The sequence below is a fragment of the Balaenoptera borealis genome (assembly GCF_965194805.1).
Source record: "Balaenoptera borealis genome assembly, chromosome: 20".
Lineage (NCBI taxonomy): Eukaryota > Metazoa > Chordata > Mammalia > Artiodactyla > Balaenopteridae > Balaenoptera > Balaenoptera borealis.
The window spans coordinates 27,361,231-27,384,401 of NC_138879.1; positions in this window are offsets into that span (position 1 = coordinate 27,361,231).

Sequence of the window (23,171 nt, forward strand, 5' to 3'; positions counted from 1 at the left end):
TAGCACCCAGTACAGTTTGAATAGCTTTCTTAGGTTTAGGAAATTTTCCACATTAAGACTAACGCCTCCCCAAGGGAGAATTCAGAACTTTGCTTTCTCAGGATTCCTTGGCAGCCAGCACAGGCCTATGACGACTCAGTATGGGAGAAAGTGATCTGAAATCTCAGTAGTTCTCCCAAGATTTGAAGAGTTGACTTCATACCAATCCTTAATTACCACTGATATCCAAACGTGTGTATGAAATGAGAATAGAGTCCTCCTGATGCATAATTTTACTCACTTTAACATTTCCAGCAGTGCCTGTGTTGGGAAGTAAGAGTGAATGGAGTGCTGCCAGGGGGCCTTGTCGGAGCTCCTGGGGAGGATTCCAGTGAGCAGCTGCTCCACGACTGCCCTCCATGCATACTCACGAGCGGTCTTCTGCCAACATCATTGGAACCCACAAGCATCTGCAAGGTCACTTAGGGTATCTAGCTCCCTCCCAGACAAGTGGTCCCCGACTTGGGCTGGGACTGCAGGAGCAAGCTGGTGAGTGAGAGGATGAGACTGATCCACATGGTGAGACTCAGAACAAAGGGAAATGAGAAAGCTTGTCAAGGACACAGAACACTCGGAATCAGGGAACCTCTGAATCATCAGTTCTAAGGAAGCAGGCAGAGAAGACAACAGAATCGAGGCCAGAGGTCTCTACCCAAATGCAGGCCAGATGAAGCAGGTAGGCTCAGTCAGTGCCAAGAGGAGTCCTCCAGGCACCAGGGCACAGAGGAGGAGAACTTTTACAGAGCCCCTGCGGTCTCAATCTTGAACAGGAAGAGAGTCATTGAAGGTGCTGAGTCACCCTGGACTCAGAGGTAGAGTTGCTGAAGAGGAAGCTGGCATCATTGTCATCAAGAGCTGATTGAGTGGCTTCCCTGGTGGTGCAGCGGTTAAGAATCCGCCTGCCAATGCAGGGGACATGGGTTCAAGCCCTGGTCCGGGAAGATCCCACATGCCGCGGAGAAATTAAGCCCGTACGCCACAACTACTGAGCCTGCGCTCTAGAGCCCGTGAGCCACAACTACTGAAGCCCACGTGCCTAGACCCCGTGCTCCACAACAAGAGAAGCCACTGCAATGAGAAGCCCACGCACCACAAGGAAGAGTAGCCCCCACTCGCTGCAACTAGAGAAAGCCCACGTGCAGCAACGAAGACCCAATGCAGCCAAAAAATAAATAAATAAATTTATTTTTTAAAAAAAAGAGCTGATTGAGTGCCAAGGTCCATATGGACCACAATGTAGTAGAAGGGAGCACCGGCCTGTGATCTGGGGCCAGAGAAGGGCAACGACTAAACCTGTGCTGGACCGGACATGCAAGGTTTACCACTAAAAAGGTGTTCAAAATCACTTTTTGGTAAGCCAGAACTTAAGTATATTGAGAAATGGTTTTTTTAAGCAATAACTTTTAAAGGAATTTCTTGTAATGTAAATCATCTTTGAACTGTGTATAACTTTAGGCCTCAAGATATTTGAATTTCTTGAAACAAGTCAAACAAGTATGCAAATAGAAAGTACTGTGTCTAGTGTTTGTACCCTGCCTGCCATTGGGAGGAGATATGCAATAGCTAGGCCTCCCATACAGGAAAGAAAAAAAAAAAAAAACTTCACTGAAGCAGAATATTTGGTCCTTATAAGGATCAGAATCTTAACTATAACAATCATTTCTTATTCACTCAGCTTGGTTATCTGCATAAAGTACCTGCAGAGATTCTTTAACCTGAAACTTCATGAAGGTGACTAAATCATTTCTTGAGAATTCCCATGTTCCTTCTCTATAGTGATGACACCATCCAGGTTACTCTGCTTGTCAATACACAACAAACGACAGAGGATATACAATGGGTTCACATCCCATTTCCTACACACTGCAAAGCAGGTAGTAACTGTCAAGTAGTGCTCAAGGGCATTCATATCTGCCCCAAATGCTTTTGTTTCTATTTCAGATTGCTTTGGCTAATGCTGCTTCTTACTTCTCCTCTATCTTTGCAGCCATTCAATATACAATTTTTAAGTACAGAAAACTTCTGTCTCTACAAGGCCTTTTGTATTTAGCATTCACAGTTTTGACCATTCTAGAATGTCACTGAAGGTCCATGGCAGGTACTATTTTTCAGCATCTTAAGACACAAATTTCAATTGTATGTTCTGCAGGATCAGTGGTCTGAACCAAGTCACCAACTTAGCTAATGAATTACCTGAGCCAGATCTCTGAACCTGCAACTCAACACGATTCAGTCATTCTCTACTTTGTTGTCTTATATGCCACAAATTTTATGAAGTGACTAAAGTTTTGTTTCTGCGTGAAAAATTGCTCCCATAAGAAAGTCAGCTGCTGGTGCTGATGATACAAATGAAGAAAAAATGAAGACATCTGAGAAAGTAATTGTCCTTACCAGAGAATCAAAACGCTGGATACATTGAGGGTGAAATGTCAAGTTAGCAGCATCTAAAATCTGAAGGACTCCATCATGCCTCCTATATAAAAATAATAAAGTCCATTTGTAAAACTGCTTCAAGACATGTGTAAAAATAGCTCACTGAGTGAGAAATAAATCATTTTCATGAGTCGTTTAAATTTTTCAGTTATACTTATGGGGGAAAGTATATGCTATAATAGTGGAGATCCTTTTTGCTCTTTAGACATGTCTTGAGTAGCAAAAACATATCTCAAACATCAATTCTATTAGGTCTTTATTAACTGGCAGCTGCAAAAGGTTTTTCTTTCCCCCAGCTCCCTCTGCCATGCGATAGCCATGTCTTTGATGTTGCAGGTCTTGGTCCCTCCAACCCAAGTATTCTGTGCTGATGTAGGTCTTGCCCTTGATCACCCTCACTTACTCAGGTGATGGGTAGTGTCATAGTCAACTCAGGCTGTTACAACAAATAGCATAGACTGGGTGGCTTAAACAACAAAAATTTCTTTCTCACAGTTCTGGGGGCTGGAAGTCCAAGCATGATCTTGCCAACAAGGTGCCAGCATGGTCAGGTTTTAGGGTTAGGGTTTGTAGGTGGCAGCCTTTTTGATGTGTCCTCACATGGGAGATAGGAAGATCATCCCTCTCATGTCTCTTCTTATAAATGTACTAATCCCATTCACGAGGGCTCCACCCTCATAATCAAATTAACTCCCAAAGAACCTACTTTCACATACCATCACATATGAATTTGGGGGAAACATAAACTTTAGTCCATAACAGGGAGGATGTTCCCTTGGTGGGGAACTCTGAAAATATCTCTCCTTGAGCAGAAAGATCCATGTCCTGATACTCCCTGGACACTGAAGAGTCCCCAGAATTAACAGTGACTACTCAATCACTTCATTCATTCACTTACCAATTTCTCCTTTTTGTGTTAAGTCCTTAAATCTAAACAGCATAGCTCTTCATCATCTTGAAAAGCACACCTCTTTATAATATTGGTCTTCAACCATTTGTATACACATACATGCGTTGTTGCCTGAGGAAGGTAAAATCTGCAGCTTGATGAACTAAGCTTAACTCCATGAGACCCATCAAACTGCCTAGATTTTCATCTCTTTTCAGAGGAAATTTTACCTCCTTTTCTCCTTTTTTACACACACTGGGCAGAGGTTCACTAGTTCCATTGTCCCTGATATGGCGCATACCTAGCATATTTGATACCTAAGGTAGATTATTTAACACCCCCATTCCAATATACAAAAAAAAATTATTTTCAGTAATAATCATGAAATAAGACAAATAACAAAAATGGCCAGGGAATTGCAGACAGTAATAAGTTTCTTCTATTGAATTCATATATATACAAAATTCAGGAAAATTAATAACAATAAATTAAATATTTCACTACAAAAAAGGAAAAATGAATAGATGAAAGCTTTTCAATCACTTGTACTCCTCTCCACAATCTGTGTGTGTGTGCCCCCAATGCTTAGAAAAGGACAAAGAGGCCACAAAGAAATTCCACAAACAGACATTGATGCAAGCAGCTCTCTTAAGATCATAAGATGACTCTCTTTGGCCATATCATTCTTAGTTCAGCTAGGAAGGAATTTAAGCTTTTACATATTTATTCCACTTAACCATTTTGCTCTCATCCAGACTGTTTTATTAAATGTGTGTCCAAGATTTATCCTGGGACAACATTGTCCTTCTAGAGCTTGCCTGCTTTTTGGCCAAATTAGTTCAGGTTCATGTCTGGTTCTCTAGTTACTATGGATAATTTCCTAGAAACATATAATGACATAAACTGTTCCTGTAACGTGCTAGTCATTATCTTGGCTAATTTATCTTTTTAAAAATATGGCTGTGCATAAAATTCAAAGTTCCCAACTCAGAAAATCCATTCACAAGAATGTTTGTGAGGCACATAACATCTGGGTCCATTCCTTCAGCTACCCTCTCATTCTAGGCCTTTAACTTTGCATCTTATACTCAACTGTTGACACCTCTTTTTCATATGCATTGCTATTCTTGGACAGTAAAGTTAGTCTCTTGCCAACTCACATACTTAGTAAATATTTACTGATTCCCTACTCCGTGCCAAGCACAGGGAATATAATAGTGAAACAGAAGACATTCAAGATGGTGGAGGAGTAAGACATGGAGATCAACTTCCTCCCCACAAACACATCAGAAATACATCTACATGTGGAACAACTCCTATAGAACACCTACTGAATGCTGGCAGAAGACCTCAGACTTACCAAAAGGCAAGAAACTCCCCACGTACCTGGGTAGGACAAAAGAAAAAACAGAGACAAAAGAATAGGGACAGGACTTGCCCCTCTGGGAGGGAGTTGTGAAGGAGGTAAAGTTTCTACACACAAGGAAACCACTTCATGGGCAGAGACGGAGGTGGCGGGGGGAAGCTTCGGAGCCACGGAGGAGAGCACAGCAATAGGGGTGAAGAGGGCAAAGCAGAGAGATTCCCGCAGAGAGGATCAGTGCCGACCAGCACTCACCAGCCTGAGAGGATTCTCTGCTCACCTGCCAGGGCGGGATGGGTGGGGGCTGGGAGCTGAGGCTCGGGCTTCGGAGGTCAGACCCCAGGGAGAGGACTGGGGTTGGCTGCATGAACATAGCCTGAAGGGGGCTAGTGCACCACAGCTAGCCGGGAGGGAGCCTGGAAAAAAGTCTAGACCTGCCTAAGAGGCAGGAGACCACTCTTTCAGGGTGTGCGAGGAGAGGGGATTCAGAGCACCTCCTAAACAAGCTCCAGAGATGGGCGCAAGCCGCGGTGATCAATGCAGACACAAGAGACAGGCATGAAACACTAAGGCTGCTACTGCAGCCACAAAGGAGCCTGTGTGCAAGGACAGGGCACTATCCATACCTCCCCTCCCGGGAGCCTGGGCAGCCCGCCACTGCCAGGGTCCCGTGATGCAGGGACAACTTCCCCGGGAGAACACACGGCGTGCCTCAGGCTGTTGCAACATCACGCTGGCCTCTGCCACTGCTGGCTCGCCCCGAATTCCGTACCCCTCCATCCCCCTGGCCTGAGTGAGGCAGAGCCCCCAAATCAGCTGCTACTTTAATTCTGTCCTGTCTGAGTGATGAACAGATGCCCTCAGGTGACCTACAAGCAGAGGCGGGGCCAAATCCAAAACTGAACCCCAGGAGCTGTGCAAACAAAGAAGAGAAAGGGAAATTTCTCCCAGCAGCCTCAGGAGCAGTGGATTAAACCTCCACAATCAACTTGATGCACACTGCATCTGTGGAATACCTGAATAGACAATGAATCATCCCAAAATTGAGGCAGTGGACTTTGGGAGCAACTGTAGACTTGGGGTTTGCTATCTGCATCTAATTTCTTTCTGGTCTTACGTTTATCTTAGTTTAATATTTAGAGTTCATTATAATTGGTACATTTGTTTATTGATTTGGTTGCTCTCTTCCTTTATATATATATGTATAGATAGATTTTTTCCACCCTTTTCCTCTATTTGTGAGTATGTATGTGTATGCTTCCTTCTGTGATTTTGTCTGTATAGCTTTGCTTTTACCATTTGCCCTAGGGGTCTGTCTGTCTATTTTTTGCATTTTGGTTTTATTTGTATTAGTATAGTTTTTAGCTCTTGTTATCATTGGTGGATTTGTTTTTTGGTTTGGATGCTCTCATCTTTCTTTCTTTCTTTTTTTACTACTTTTTAATTTTTTTATTTTTAATTAATTTTTTAATTTTTTATTTTAATAACTTTGTTGTCTTTTCTTTCTTTCTTTCTTTTTTTCTCCCTTTTCTTCTGAGCTATGTGGCTAAGAGGGTCTACATACTCCATCCAGGTGTCAGGCCTGTGCCTCTGTGTTGGGAGAGCCGAGTGCAGGACATTGGTCCACCAGAGACCCCCTGACTCCACGCAATACCAAAAGATGAAAGCTCTCCCAGAGATCTCCATTAAAAGCTAAGACCCAACGCCACTCAAAGAGCAGCAAGCTACAGTGCTGGACACCCTATGCCAAACAACTAGCAAAACAGGAACACAACCCCACCAATTAGCAGAGACGCTGCCTAAAATCATAATAAGGTCACTGACACCCCAAAACACACTACCGGATGTGGTCCTGCCTACCAGAAAGACAAAAACCAGCCTCATCCACCAGAACACATGAAACAGTCTGCTCCACCAGGAAGCCTACACAACCACTGAACCAACCTTACCCACTGGGAGCAGACACCAAAAACAATGGGAGCTACGAACCTGCAGCCTGCAAAAAGGAGACCACAAAATGAGTAAGTTAAGAAAAATGAGAAGACAAAGAAACACACAACAGGTGAAGGAGCAAGGTGAAAACCCAACAGAACAAACGAATGAAGAGGAAATAGGCAGTCTACCTTAAAAATAATTCAGAGTAATGATAGTGAAGATGATCCTAAACCTTGGAAATGGAAAGGAGAAAATGCAAGAAATGTTTAACAAGGAACTAGAAGAACTAAAGAGCAAACAAACAATGATGAACAACACAATAAATGCAATTAAAAATTCTCTAGAATGCATCAATACCAGAATAACTGAGGCAGAGAACGGATAAGTGACCTGGAAGATAAAATAGTGGAAATAACTACTACAGAGCAAAATAAAGAAAAAACAATGAAAAGAATGACAACAGTCTCAGAGACCTCTGGGACAACATCAAACATACCAACATTCGAATTATAGGGGTCCCAGAAGAAGCAGAGAAAAAGAAAGGAACTGAGAAAATATTTGAAGAGCTTATAGTTGAAAACGTCCTTTATATGGGAAAAGAAATTGTCAATCAAGTCCAGGAAGAGCAGAGAGTCCCATACAGGAAAAATCCAAGGAGAAACATGCCAAGACACATATTAATCAAACTATCAAAAATTAAATACAAAGAATAAATATTAAAAGCAGCAAGGGAAAAGCAACAAATAACATATAAGGGAATCCTCATAAGATTAACAGTTGATCTTTCAACAGAAACTCTGCAAGCCAGAAGGGAGTGGCAGGACATATTTAAAGTGATGAAAGTGAAAAAATCAAGATTGTTTTACCCAGCAACAATCTCATTCAGATTTGATGGAGAAATTAAAACCTTTACAGACAAGCAAAAGCTATGAGAATTCAGCACCACCAAACCAGCTCTACAACAAATGCTAAAGGAACTTCTCTAGGCAGGAAACACAAGAGAAGGAAAAGACCTACAAAAAAAAAAACCCCAAAACAATTAAGAAAATGGTCATAGGAACATACATATCGATAACTACCTTAAATGTAAATGGATTAAATGCTTCAACCATAGACTGGCTGAATGGATACAAAAACAAGACCCATATATGCTGTCTAAAAGAGACCCACTTCAGACCTAGGGACACATACAGACTGAAAGTGAGGGGATGGAAAAAGATATTCCATGCGAATGGAAATCAAAAGAAAGCTGAAGTAGCAATTCCCATATCAGACAAAATAGACTTTAAAATAAAAACTATTACAAGAGACAAAGAAGGACCCTACGTAATGATCAAGGGATCAATCCAAAAAGAAGATATAACAACTGTAAATATTTATGAACTCAACATAGGAGCACCTCAATACATACGGCAAATGTTAACAGCCATAAAAGAGGAAATCGACAGTAACACAATAATAGGAGGGAACTTTAACACTCCACTTTCACCAATGGACAGATCATCCAAAATGAAAATAAATAACGAAACACAAGCTTTAAATGATACTTTAAACAAGATGGACTTAATTGATATTTATAGGACATTCCATCCAAAAACAACAGAATACACATTCTTCTCAAGTGTTCATGGAACATTTTCCAGGATAGATCATATCTTGTGTCACAAATCAAGCCTTGGTAAATTTAATAAAATTGAAATCATATTGAGTATCTTTTCTGACTACAACGCTATGAGACTAGATATCAATTACAGGGAAAAATCTGTAAAAAATACAAATGCATGTAAGCCAGAATACACTACTTAGGGTTTCCCTGGTGGTGCAGTGGTTGAGAATCTGCCTGCCAATGCAGGGGACACGGGTTCAAGCCCTGGTCTGGGAAGATCCCACATGCCACGGAGCAACTAAGCCTGTGAGCCACAACTACTGAGCCTGCGCGTCTGGAGCCTGTGCTTCACAACAAGAGAGGCCGCGACAGTGAAAGGCCCACGCACCGCGATGAAGAGTGGCCCCCGCTTGCCACAACTAGAGAAAGCCCTTGCATAGAAACGAAGACCCAACACAGCCAAAAAAATTAAATAAATAAATAAATATATAAGTCAGGAGCTCTTTAAAAAAAAAAAAAAGAATACACTACTTAATAACCAAGAGATCAATGAAGAAATCAAACATGAAATCAAAAAAACCTAGAAACAAAAGACAATAAAAACACGACGACCCAAAACCTATGGGATGCAGCAAATGCAGCTCTAGGAGTGAAGTTTAGAGCAATACAATCATACCTCAAGAAACAAGAAACATCTCAAATAACCTTACACCTAAAGAAGTTAGAGAAAGAAGAACAAAAAAACCCCCAAAGTTAGCAGAAGGAAAGAAATCATAAAGAACAGATCAGAAATAAGTGGGGGGAAAAAATGAAGGAAACAATAGCAAAGATCAATAAAACTAAAAGCTGGTTCTTTGAGACATAAACACAATTGATAAACCATTAGCCAGACACATCAAGAAAAAAAGGGAGCAGACTCAAATCAATAAAATTAGAAATGAATAGGAGAAGTAAAAACTGACACTACAGAAATACAAAGGATCATGGGAGAGTATTACAAGCAACTATATACCAATAAAATGGACAACCTGGAAGAAATGGACAAATTCTATGAAAAGCACAACCTTCCAAGACTGAACCAGGAAGAAATAGAAAGTATAAACAGACCAATCACAAGCACTGAAATTGAGACTGAGGTTAAAAATCTTCCAACAAACAAAAGCCCAGGACCAGATGACTTCACAGGCGAATTCTATCAAACATTTAGGGAAGAGCTAACACTTATCCTTCTCAACGCTTCCAAAATATAACAGAGGGAGGAACACTTCCAAACTCATTCTAGGAGGCCACCCCCACCCTGATACCAAAACTAGACAAAGATGTCACAAACAAAGAAAACTACAGGCCTGAGCTTCCCTGGTGGTGCAGTGGTTGAGAATCTGCCTGCCAATGCAGGGGACACGGGTTCGAGCCCTGGTCTGGCAGGATCCCACATGCCGCAGAGCGACTGTGCCCGTGAACCACAACTACTGAGCCTGCGCGTCTGGAGCCTGTGCTCTGCAACAAGAGAGGTCACGATAGTGACAGGCCCACGCACCGCGATGAAGAGTGGCCCCCGCTCGCCGCAACTAGAGAGGGCCTCGCACAGAAAGGAAGACCCAACACAACCAAAAATAAATAAATTAATTAATTAATTAATTAAAAACCAAAAGAAAACTACAGGCCAATATCACTGATGAACAGAGGCAAAAATCCTCAACAAAATACCAGCAAACAGAATCCAACAGCACAACAAAACAATCATACACCATGATCAAGTGGGGTTTATCCCAGGAATGTAAGGATTGTTTGATATACCCCAATCAGTGTGATAAAACATATTAACAAACTGAAGGAGAAAAACCATATGATCATCTCGATACATGCAGAAAAATCTTTTGACAAAATTCAACATCTTTTTATGATCAAACCCCTCCAGAAACTAGGCATACAGGGAATTTACCTCAACATAATAAACGCAATATATGACAAACCCACAGCCAACATTGTTCACAATGTTGAAAAACTGAAACCATTTCCTCTAGGATAAGGAAAAAGACAAGGTTGTCCACTCTCACCACTGTTATTCAATATACTTTTGGAAGTTGTAGCCACAGCAATCAGAGAAGAAAAAGAAATAAAAGGAATCCAAATTGGAAAAGAAGGAGTAAAGCTGTCACTGTTGGCAGATGACATGATACTATACATAGAGAATCCTAAAGATGCTACCAGAAAACTACTAGAACTAATCAATGAATTTGGTAAAGTACTAGGATACAAAATTAATGCACAGAAACCTCTTGCATTCCTATATACTAATGATGAAAACTCTGAAGGAGAAATTAAGGAAGCACTCCCATTTACCACTGCAACAAAAAGAATAAAATACCTAGGAATAAACCTACCTAAGGAGACAAAAGACCTGTATGCAGGAAACTATAAGACACTAATGAAAGAAATCAAAGATGATACAAACAGATGGAGAGATATGCCATGTTCTTGTATTGGAAGAATTAACATTATGAAAATGACTATACCACCCAAAGCCATCTACAGATTCAATGCAATCCCTAGCAAACTACCAATGGCATTTTTCACAGAACTAGAACAAAAAAATTCACAATTTGTATGGAAACACAAAGGACCCTGAATAGCCAAAGCAATCGTGAGAAAAAAAAATGGAGCTGGAGGAATCAGGCTCCCAGACTTCAAACTATACTACAAAGCTACAGTAATCAAGACAGCATGGTACTGACACAAAAACAGAAATATAGATCAATGGAACAAGATAGAAAACCCAAAGATAAACCCATGCACATATGGTCACCTGATTTTTGATAAAGGAGACAAGAATATACAATGGAGGAAAGACAGCATCTTCAATATGTGGTGCTGGGAAAACTGGACACCTACATGTAAAAGAATGAAATTAGAACACTCCCTAACACCATACACAAAAATAAACTCAAAATGGATTGAAGACCTAAATGTAAGACCAGACACTCTAAAACTCTTAGAGAAAAACATAAGAACAACATTCTATGATATCAATTACAGCAAGATCCTTTTTGACCCACCTCCTAGAGAAATGGAAATAAAATCAAAATAAAAATATGGGACCTAATGAAACTTAAAAGCTTTTGCACAACAAAGAAAAACATAAACTAGACAAAAAAGCAACCCTCAGAATGAGAGAAAATACTTGCAAATGAAGCAACTGACAAAAGATTAATCTCCAAAATTTACAAGCAGCTCATGCAGCTCGATATCTAAAAAACAAACAACCCAATCCAAAAATGGGCAGAAGACTTAAATCGACATTTCTCCAAAGAAGATATACAGATTGCCAACAAACACATGAAAGAATGCTCAACATCACTAATCATTAGAGAAATGCAAATCAAAACTACAATGTGGTATCACCTCACACCAGTCAGAATGGCCATCATTAAAAAATCTACAAACAATAAATGCTGGAGAAGGTGTGGAGAAAAGGGAACACTCTTGCACTGTTGGTGGGAATGTAAATTGATACAGCCACTATGGAGAACAGTATGGAGGTTCCTTAAAAAACTAAAAATAGAACTACCATACGTCCCAGCAATCCCATTACTGGGCATATACCCTGAGAAAACCATAATTCAAAAAAAGTCATGTACCACAATGTTCATTGCAACTCTATATACAATAGCCAGGACATGGAAGCAACCTAAGTGTCCATCAACATATGAATTGATAAAGATGTGGCACATATAAACAATGGAATATTACTCAGCCATAAAAGGTAACGAAATTGAGTTATTTGTAGCAAGGTGGATGGACCTAGAGACTGTCATTCAGAGTGAAGTAAGTCAGAAGGAGAAAAACAAATACCGTATGCTAACACATATATATGGAATTAAAAAAAAAAAAAAGGTTCTGAAGAACCTAGGGGCAGGACAGGAATAAAGATGCAGAAGTAGAGAATGGACTTGAGGACATGGGGAGGGGAAGGGTAAGATGGGACGATGTGAGAGAGTGGCATGGACTTACATATACTACCAAATGTAAAATAGATAGCTAGTGGGAAGCAGCCACATAGCACAGGGGGATCAGCTTGGTGCTTTGTGACCACCTAGAGGGGTGGGATAGGGAGGATGGGAGGGAGATGCAAGAGGGAGGAAATATGGGGATATATGTATATGTATAGCTGATTCACTTTGCTATAAAGCAGAAACTAACTGACCATTATAAAGCAATTATACGTCAATAAAGATGTTAAAAAAATTTTTTTTAAAGAGTGAAACAAGTATAATCCCTACCTTCAAGGAACTTAAAGTCTAGTAAATAGCCATATAGTAGTTAATTACTATATAGATGCCCTTGATGAAGCCTTGGCTCTTTGCCATGAGACAGTACTTTCTTCTATGAACTTGGTAAATATTCACTAGAACACCAAAAGAGCAGTTAATTTACACAGATTACCACAGGGAAGTGAGTGGATGCCTGTGAGCTCCACAATCTTTCTTTTGTGAACTTGTTAATTTGTAAAGTCTCCAGTAGAGTATTCAGAATTTAGAATTATCAACTCTCAGTTCCCAAAAGGAGAAAGGAAAAGCTGTAATTGGATGATGTCTTTGCAAATCACCCTGACTATACAACAGGCAGATTACATGAAGAAGCAGCAGGAGTGACTTGGTCATGTCAGCAGAGCTTATTGGTGGACTGCCCTTCTATGTGCCCCTCATAAAACGGACTGGGATAGGGTACTCTAGCTCTGTGCAAATACTGCAAACAGTTCAAGGAGAGAGATCACACCCACAGAGAGCTGATAATGCACTGTTGCCAAATTCTGATTGTTTTTTTTTTTGAATTTTTAATGGAGTATAGTTGATTTACAATGTTGTGTTAGTTTCTGCTGTACAACAAAGTAAATCCATTATACCTATACCTATATCAATTTTTTTAAAGATTATTTTCTCATATAGCCCATTACAGAGTATTGAGTAGAGTTTCCTGTGCTTTACAGTATGTTCTTATTAGTTATCTATTTTATATATAGTAGAGTGTATATGTCAATCCCAAACTCTCAATTTATCACTCCCCACCCCTTATCCCCTGGTAACCATAAGTTTGCTTTCTTCCTCTGTGACTCTACTTCTGTAGAGTTTTGTAAATAAGTTCATTTGTACCCTTTTTTTAGATTCCACATATAAGCAATATCATATGATATTTGTCTTTATTATTCAATGTCATCTTAAGCAGGAAGTAAAGTGTTCCAAAACACTTACAATGAATGTCTGTATCTTAGAGTTCTGAGCCATTCACTCACAGCCTTATTTCAAAAATCTATTACTCAACTTGAGGCCTGTAAAGGAAAAGAGAATGTCCACTGATCTTGTTTTTTCCCAAAAAAAATTTGGGTAGGATGTAGAAAGTTACAAGAGACCATTGCTTTTACCATAACAATGAGAAAACACACTTTAGAACCATCAAATAGCCATGAATGCAAAGAAGTCTGAATGAATTAAATTCCAGAGAAGAACAAGCCCTTAGTAGATGAGTAAAACTGACAATCACTTTTGTCTCTGGGGGCATCTACCCAAGTCAAGGCAAGGCAGGAAAGGATCAGATTTGCAAGAGATTTAGGGACTTAGCTGGGGTAAGGAAAAACCAGCCAAATGGCCACATGTGAGCTGATAGAGCATATGGAGGAACTTCAAATGCTAAGATAGTTCTCTATGCCAGCCAATTTCCCACATGGAAGTTTTGCTTAGGAAGTAGTTGTGCAGAAGCAAGGTCTAGGCTAGAAAGCCAGGAAAGATCTTTTATAAACTCACAGTATTTAGATCCCAAAGCTCTGATGGAGGGAGAGACTTGATCCCACTGTCAACCTATGTTAAAACAGAGGAGACCTGAAGCTAATTATACAACAAATAAGACCCAACCTAGCTCAAGTCCCAAGTAGATAAAACAGATCATTCCTTCCCCTAGCTGCCTGATGGAAGAAAGGGTGATTGCTTTCTGGGGGAAAATATTATCAGACTCTATTATTTTCTTTTATAAAATGTGCCCATAATCTAGGAGAAAAAGCAATCAACACAAGCAGACTCACAGATGACTGAGATGTTAGAATAAAGAGAAAATATCTTTAAAATAACTATTATACATATGGTAAATAAATTAGAGGAAAATATCAACAAATTGGTTGAAAATATGGAGAATTTCCGTAGATAAACAGAAACCAAAAAATAACTAAACTAAAAAAATAAAGTAAATGAATTGAAGAACTCATTGAATGGGCTTCATAACAGACTGGACACAGCAGAAGACAAGATTAATGAACTTAAAGACAGGCAAATAGAAATCATCCAAGCTAAAGCATAGAGAATACAAAAATAATATGAGAGCGTGGGGAGAAAAAAGCATCAGAGATGTCTAAGACAATATCATACATAACTGGAGTCCCATAAAGATAGAAAAGAGAAACTATTTGAATGTTCAAAATGTTTGAAGAGATAGTAAGCAATAATTTTCCAAAATTGATTAAAGTTGTCCACCTGAAGATTCAAGAAGCTCTACAAACCCTAAGCAAAATATGTGCTAAGAATTCTACAACTAATATCTCATAGTCAAAATGCTGAAGAGCAGATAAAGAGAAAATCTTAAAAACAGCCAGAAGGAAAAAGACATATTGCATTCAGGGGTATAACAACAATGAACAACTTCTCTTTGGAAACAGTGGAAGCCAGAGGACAATGAAATTACATATTTTAAATGCTTAAAAGGAAAAAAGTTGTGAATTTGAATTCTGTATACAGCAAAAATATGCTTCAAAAACTGAAGAAAAATAAAATTTCCACTTCCAAGAAGATGGAGTACATATACTTTCCATAACTTTCCTGTTAAGTACATCTAAAAATATTCTACATTACATGTAAAACAAATAGAAGATTGTGAAAGATAAGGAAAACAAGTAGACTAGCTAGGGACCTCAGGAACTAAGGAATGACACAGTGGTGAGTTCCCTGGGTTCTCTTTTTGCCTCATGTATCCCAGACTTGGAACCAAAGAACTGGCAGCTCAAAATGCCAACACGTACAAACAACCAAAGTCCTAGCAATAACCTGACCTCTTTAACAAAAGGAGCAGGAAATGGGCCTGTTCAGAAAACAGAAAACTTGTAGAAAATAACAATTCTATTTCAACCAAATTCAACAGAAAGAAAAAAAGAAAAAGAAAAAACCTGTAGCCCCACCCCACCCACATCAGTAAGCCTATACTTCCAGCCAGAGCTTTCATCCCTACCAACTAGTAATGAGCCTTCCTCCACCACTGTGTCAGTTGGAACCATCCCTACTCAACAGTAACAAGGTGCTTCCCCTGCATTGGGTGTCAACAGAGGTTAAATAGAGAATTTGATATTATACCTCCACCCGTCACTATGAGGTGGTAACTCCCCTTCCCCTTCCAGAGCAGTATCAAAGAAAGCAAGCTAAAGTGTTTAAATAAAATCTAGAGTCTCAGAACATAATATGAAAATGTCCATGTTTCAACAGAAAATCACACACCATGCCAAGAACCAGAAATATCTCAAAATGACTGAATAAAAATCAATCAATAGATTTCAATGAGAGATGGCAGAAATGTTAGAATAATCTGACAAAAATTTTAATGCAACTATGATTTAAAAATTATCAAAAAGCAATTATGCACATCTTGAAAAAAGTTGAAAGCCTTAGCAAAGAAATAGAAGTTACAAAGACCAGATGGAAAATATAGTATTCAAGAATACAACAATGAAAACATAAACTCAGTCAATGGCCAGCAGCAGAATAGAGAGGACAGAGAAAAGAACAGTGAACAAGAAGAGAGAACAATGGAAATTACACAATCTGAATAACAGAGATAAAATAGATTGAAAAAAAAATGAACAGACTCTCAGGGTCTATAAGACTATAACAGAAGATGTAACCCTGATGGCACTGGAGTCCTAAAAAGAGAAGAGAAAGAAGGCAGGGCTGAAAAAATACTTAAAGAATTAATGGCTGAAAATTTCCCAGCTTTTTCAAGCGACATAAGCCTACAGATTTAAGAAGCTAAATGAATCCCAAATAGGTTCAACTCCAAGAAATACACTCTGAGACACATTATAATTAAACTTCTGCAAACTAAAAACAATGAAAAAAGTCTTTAGGTTGCTTCCATGTCTTGGCCATTGTAAATAGTGCTTCTATGAACTTTGGGGTGCATGTATCTTTTCAAATTATTTTTCTCCAGCTAAATGTCCACTGACAGATGAATGGATAAAGATGTGGTATATATATACAATGGAACATTACTCAACCATAACAAAAAAGATTGAAATAATGCCATTTGCAGCAACATGGATGGACTTATCATATTAAGTGAAGTCAGACAGAGAAAGACAATATCACGTGATATCACTTATATATGGAATATTTTTTAAATGATAAAAATGAACTTATTTACAAAACAGAAATAGACTCACAAACATAGAAAATAACTTATGGTTACCAAAGGGGATAGTAGTGTTGTGGGAGGAGAGATAAATTAAGAGTTTGAGATTAATATATACACACTACTATATATAAAATAGGTAAACAACAAGGACCTACTGTATAGCACAGAGAACTATACTCAGTATCTTAATAATAACCTATAATGGAAAAATCTTTAAAAGAATGAATATATATATATATATATATATATATATATATATATATATATATATATATATATATATATATATACACACACACACACACATATACATATAACTGAATCACTTTTCTGTGCACTTGAACTTAACACATCATTTTAAATTAACTATACTTCAATTTATAAAAAACAAGAAAAAATCTTGAAGCAGCCAGGGAAAACAACACCTTGCCTATAGAAGTCAACCAATTGAAATGTCAGTGGACTTTTCATCATAAGAGTGGTTACTTATGGATGTGATATCAGCTGGAAAGAGGCACAAGGGAACTTTCTGGGGTGATGGTAATGTTCCATATCTTGACTTGGGTGGTGGTCACATGGTAAAAATTCATCTAGCTGTACACTTAAGATATGTGCACTTGGGGTATGGAAATGTTTCTTCAGTAAGGTACTGTCAAAAACGGAGGGTGGTGATTAAACGTTGTTTTGGAACAAGGAGACAGGGAATAAATGTAGCAGGAAATGCATTATAACAGACTGCAGCGCTGTGCTGTGGCCTAGGATGGTTGTACCACAACCTCTTCTGCCACCACTCAGCCTACTGGTGGGAGAATAAAATGAAGTTGTTTATTCTAGTAAGTTTGGCTGTGTTTCAGATGGGTCCGTCAACATATTAGGATGCTCAGACTACAGGGGTCAATGCCCCATTTAATATTTTCTTTTTGGCCTATAATTAACTCGTCTTTGTCAGAACTAACCACTGTTTTCAAAACCTAGTAACTAACCCAGAGATTCTCAACAAGATTCTCAACCCTAGTACATATTAGACTTACCTGGGAAGCTTTTAAAAATACCTAGAAGAAATGGACAAGTTTCTAGAAACATACAACATGCCAAAACTGAATCAAGAACAAAACAGACTGCTTCCTATTAGCTATCTATTTTACATTTGTTAGTAGGAAGCAGCCACATAGCACAGGGAGATCAGCTAGGTGCTTTGTGTCCACCTAGAGGGGTGGGATAAGGAGGGTGGGAGGGAGAAGCAAGAGGGAGGAGATATGAGGATGTGTGTATATGTATAGCTGGTTCACTTTGTTGTATGGCAGAAGCTAACACACCATTGTAAAGCAATTATACTCTAATAAAGATGTTTTTAAAAAAAGAACAAAACAGACAATTTGAACAAACTAATCACTAAGAGCGAAATTCAATTTTTAATAAAAAAAAACTCCCAACAAACAAAAGTCTGGGACTGGACAGATTCACAGGGGAATACAACCAAACATATCAAACAGAGCTAATACCTATCCTTCTCAAGCTATTCCAAAAAATTGGAGGATGGGACACTCACGAATTCATTCTGCAAGGCTACAATTACCCTGATACCAAAACCAGAAAAAAACACTACAAAAAAAGAAAATTACAAGCCAATATCTTTGATGAATATAGATGCAAAAAACACTCAACAAAATATTAACAAACTGAATCCAACAATATATAAAAAGCATCATACACCATGATCAAGTTGGATTTATTCTAGGGATGAAAGGATAGTTCAATATTCACTAATCAATCAATACACCACATTAACAAAAGGAAAGATAAAAATCACCTGATCATCTCTATCCACACAGAAATAGCATTTTACAAAATTCAACATCCATTTATGATTAAAAACTCTCATCAAAGTGACTATAGAGGGTATAAATCTCAACATAATAAAAGCCATTTATGACAAACCCGCAGCTAACATCATACTCAATGGTGAAAAGCTGAAAGCTTTTCCTCAAAAGTCAGAAACAACACAAGGATGCCCATTCTTGCCACCTTTATTTAATATAATATTGGAAGTCCTAGCCACAGCAATCAGATAAGAAAAAGAAATAAAAATCATCCAAATTGGAAGGGAAGAAGTAAAACTGTCACTATTTGCAGATAACATGATACTTTATATAGAAAATTCTAAAACCTCCACCAAAAAAACTATTAGAAATAATAACTGAATTTAGCAAAGTTTCAGGATACAAGATTAATATACAGAAATTTGTTGCTTTTCTCTACACTAACAATGAGCAGTCAGAAAGAGAAAGTTAAAAAAATCCCTATTAAAGTTCCATCAAAAAAGAATAAAATACCTAGTAGTAAATTTAACCAAAGAGGTGAAAGACCTATACTCTGAAAACTATAAAACATTAATGAAGGAAATTGAAGATGATACAAAGAAATGGAAAGATATCCCATGCTCTTGGATTGGAAGAATGAATATTGTTAAAATGGCTATAGATTGCTTAATCTACAGACTTAACGCAATCCCTATCAAAAGACTCAAGACATTTTTCACAGAACTAGAACAAATAATCCTAAAATTCACATGGAACCACAAAAGACCCTTAACTGCCAAAGCAATCTTGAAAAAAAGAATAAAGCTGGAGGTATCATGCGCCCTGACTTCAGACTATACTACAAAATTACAGCAATCAAAACAGCATGGTACTATCACAAAAACAGACACATAAATCAATGGAACAAAATAGAGAGTCCAGAAATAAACCCACATACTTATGTTCAATTAACCTTCAACAAAGGAGGCAAGAATATCCAGTAGAGAAAAGACTGTCTTTTCAATAAGTGGTGCTGGGAAAAATAGACAGCCACATGTAAAACAGTGAGATTAGAACATTTCCCCACACCATATACAAAATAAACACAAAATGGTTTAAAGACCTAAATGCATAAAGCTCCTAGACAAGAACATAGGCAGAACACTCTTTGACATAAATCATAGCAATAATTTTTTGTATCTGTCCCCTAGGCAAAAGAAATAAAAGCAAAAATAAACAAATGGGACCTAGTTAAACTTAAAATCTTTTGCACAGAAAAGGAAACCATTGACAGACCAAAAGACAACTTATGGAGTGGGAGAAAAATATTTGTAAATGATATGATCAACAAGGAGTTAATATTCAAAATATATAAACAGCTCATACAACTTGATATCAAAAAAATAAAAACACAATCAAAAAATGGGAAGAAGACCTGAAAAGATATTTTCCAGAGAAGACATACAGATGGTTAACAGGCACATGAAAAGATGCTCAATGTCTTCAGAGCTAATCTTTAGAGACATGCAAATCAAAAAAAACAATGAGATATCACCTTATAGCGCTCAGAATGGCTATCATCAGAAAGACCACAAATATCAAATGTTGGCGAGGATGAAGGGAAAACTTTACATGGCTGGTGGGAAAGTAAATTGGTGCAGCCACTTTTGAAAACAGTATGGAGGTTCCTCAAAAAACTAAAAACAGAACTACCATATGATCCAGCAATTCTACTCCTGAGTACATATCCAGAAAAAATGAAAACACTAATGTGAAAAGATACATGCACCCTAATGTTCATAGCAGTGCTAGTCACAGTAGCCAAGATATGGAAGTAACCCAAGTGTCCATCAACAGATGAATGGATAAAGAAGATGTGATATATATATCACATTATACATGATATATAATGGAATATTAGTCCACCATGAAAAAGAATGAAATTCTGTCATTTGCAGCAACATGGATGGACCTAGAGAACATTATGCTTAGTAAAATCAGTCAGACAAAGACAAATACAGTATGACATCCCTTATATGTGGAATCTAAAAAATAAAGCAAACAAATACATACAGCAAAACAGAAACAGACCCACAGATATAGAAAACTAGTGATTACCTTTGGGGAGAGGGAAGGTGGAGAGGCAAGATAAGGATATGAGATTAAAAGATACAAATTACTATGTGTAAAATAGTTTGGCAACAAGGATATATTTTATTTCACAGGGAATTGTATCCATTATCTTATAATAACTTTTAGTGGAGTATAATCTTTAAAAATACTGAATCACTATGCTGTACACCTGAAACTAATATAATATTGTAAATCAACTGTTTATCAATTGAAGTATACTTCAATTAAAAAAAATATCCCTGGGCTTCTCATTAATCAAATTATAGAATTTTAAGAGATGATAAGAGATTACTTACCACAGGATTGTTTTTTAATAGCTCATCCAGTGACTGTAATATTCAGCCAGGATTGAGATTTGCTGCACTAAGAACAATGATAGTGAAACCTGATCCCCAAGTAGACGCAGATATGACTACAAACAGACCCAAAATATGCCACATCAAATTGGGTCCAAAAAAGGAAGAAGAGTCCTTTTCCCAACCCAGGCCATTATGGGGAAAGGATTTTCCTCTGTTAAGTGGCAATGATTATGAAAGAGCATGTCAAACTGCCTAAGTTTTCTGGGTAGTTCTGTATCCATTATGAGACCTTTGCTTGTGCTCAGTCCCCTGAGAATATCAAGAGACAACTAGGAAAAGAATACCACTACCCAGGTTTCCTATTGAACTCAATCTCCCACCCAATTCAGTCAAAGAACTTTTCCCACAAGATTTATGAGTTACATGCCCTCAGTCTTCAGCATCTCTGAAATAGCTTGGGGAAGACCCCTGCATCCCAAACACTGGACACTTCTATCAAGTTTAACCCTGAGAGAGCTAGCTATACTGCAGGATATGTTTGCAAGTCAGGTGGATCCTTGGTTTTATGTGCACACACTCCTGGGACATGAGTGCTGTAAGATCCTTGCCAAGGTTGGTGACAGTCCCAGCATTCTGCAGACCCTCCCTGTAGTGTTTAACATCAAGTTTAGCATCTCTGTCCTGGCCCTGGTATTTAATGTGCTAGGGATAAGCCCTGAGTTCTTGCATCTACATGGGATTGCAGCTCTTCCTTTTTAGCTCCCCATCTCAACCATAACCCTCACTCAAGCCCACCCTCTTTGGCTCGGGAGATCTGACAACTCCCTTCATTTGCAAGCCCTCAACCCCTGGAAGCTAAATATTATTCTCTGTGCTCTGTGCCCCTGTTCACTAACTGAAAATTTGCTGTGAAGGAATGTGAAAATGGGCACCTTAACCTCCTAAATATTGCTGGCCTTCTTCTGTTTACATGTCCACTATCAAACCCTGAACTAGGCTCTCTGAATTCCAACACCTGCTCCAACAACTTGAATATTTCACAGCCATTTTAACACTGGGTATCGGATCTCTAAGCTATTCACTGTAGTTTTGTCAGTGTCCTTGGGTTCTGTCTCCCCCCTACCTTTTATTTCCAGCTTTATTGAGATATATTTGACATATAACATTGTATAAGTTTAAGGTGTACAACAGGATGATTTGATATATGTATACATTACAAAATGATTACAATATTAGTTAACACATCCATCACATCACAGTTTCCTTTTTAGTGTGTGGTGAGAACATTTAGATCTAATCTCTTAGTTCTTTCAAATATACAATGCAGTAATGTTAATGATAGTCACCATGCTGTACATTACATCCTTAGAACTTATTTCTCTTATAACTAGAATTTTGTACCCTTTGACCATCAACATCCATCCCCTCCACCCCCAGCCCCTGGCAACCACCAATCTACTCTCTGTTTCTATGAGTTCAGGCTTTTTAGATTCCACGTATAATTGGAATCACACAGTGTTTGTCTTTCTCTGTCTGACTTTTATTTCACTTAGCATAATGTCCTCAAGGTCCATCCATGTTGTCACAAATGGCAGATTTCCTTCCTTTTTATGGCTGAATAATATTCCTCTGTGTGTATGTATGTGTATGTGTGCACACATATATGTATATTATGTTTTCTTTTTCCATTTACCCATCAACTGACACTTAGGTTGTTTCCATGCCTTGACTATGTAAATAATGCTGCAATGAACATGGGAGTGCAGATATCTCTTCAAGGTAGTGATTTCATTTCCTTCAGATATATACCCAGAAGTGGGATTGCCAGATCATATGGTAACTCTAGTTTTAATTTTCTGCAGAAACTCCATATTATTATTCATAGTGCCTGCACCAATTTACATTCCCACCAGCAGTCCACAAGGGTTCCCTTTTCTTCACATCTTTGCCAACACTTGTTGTCTCTTGTCATTTTATAATAGCTATCCTAACCTGTGTGAGGTGATGTCTCATTGTAGTTTTGATTTGCATTCCTTGATGATTAGTGATGTTGAGCATCTTTTCATGTACCTACTGGCTATTAGTATGTCTAATTTTTTTAATGTCTATTCAGGTCCTTTACCCATGTTTTAATCATAGTATGTGATTTTTTGCTATTGAGTTGTATGAGCTCCACCTTTATTTTGGATATTAACCCATTATGAGATAGATTGTTTGCAAATATTTTCTCCTA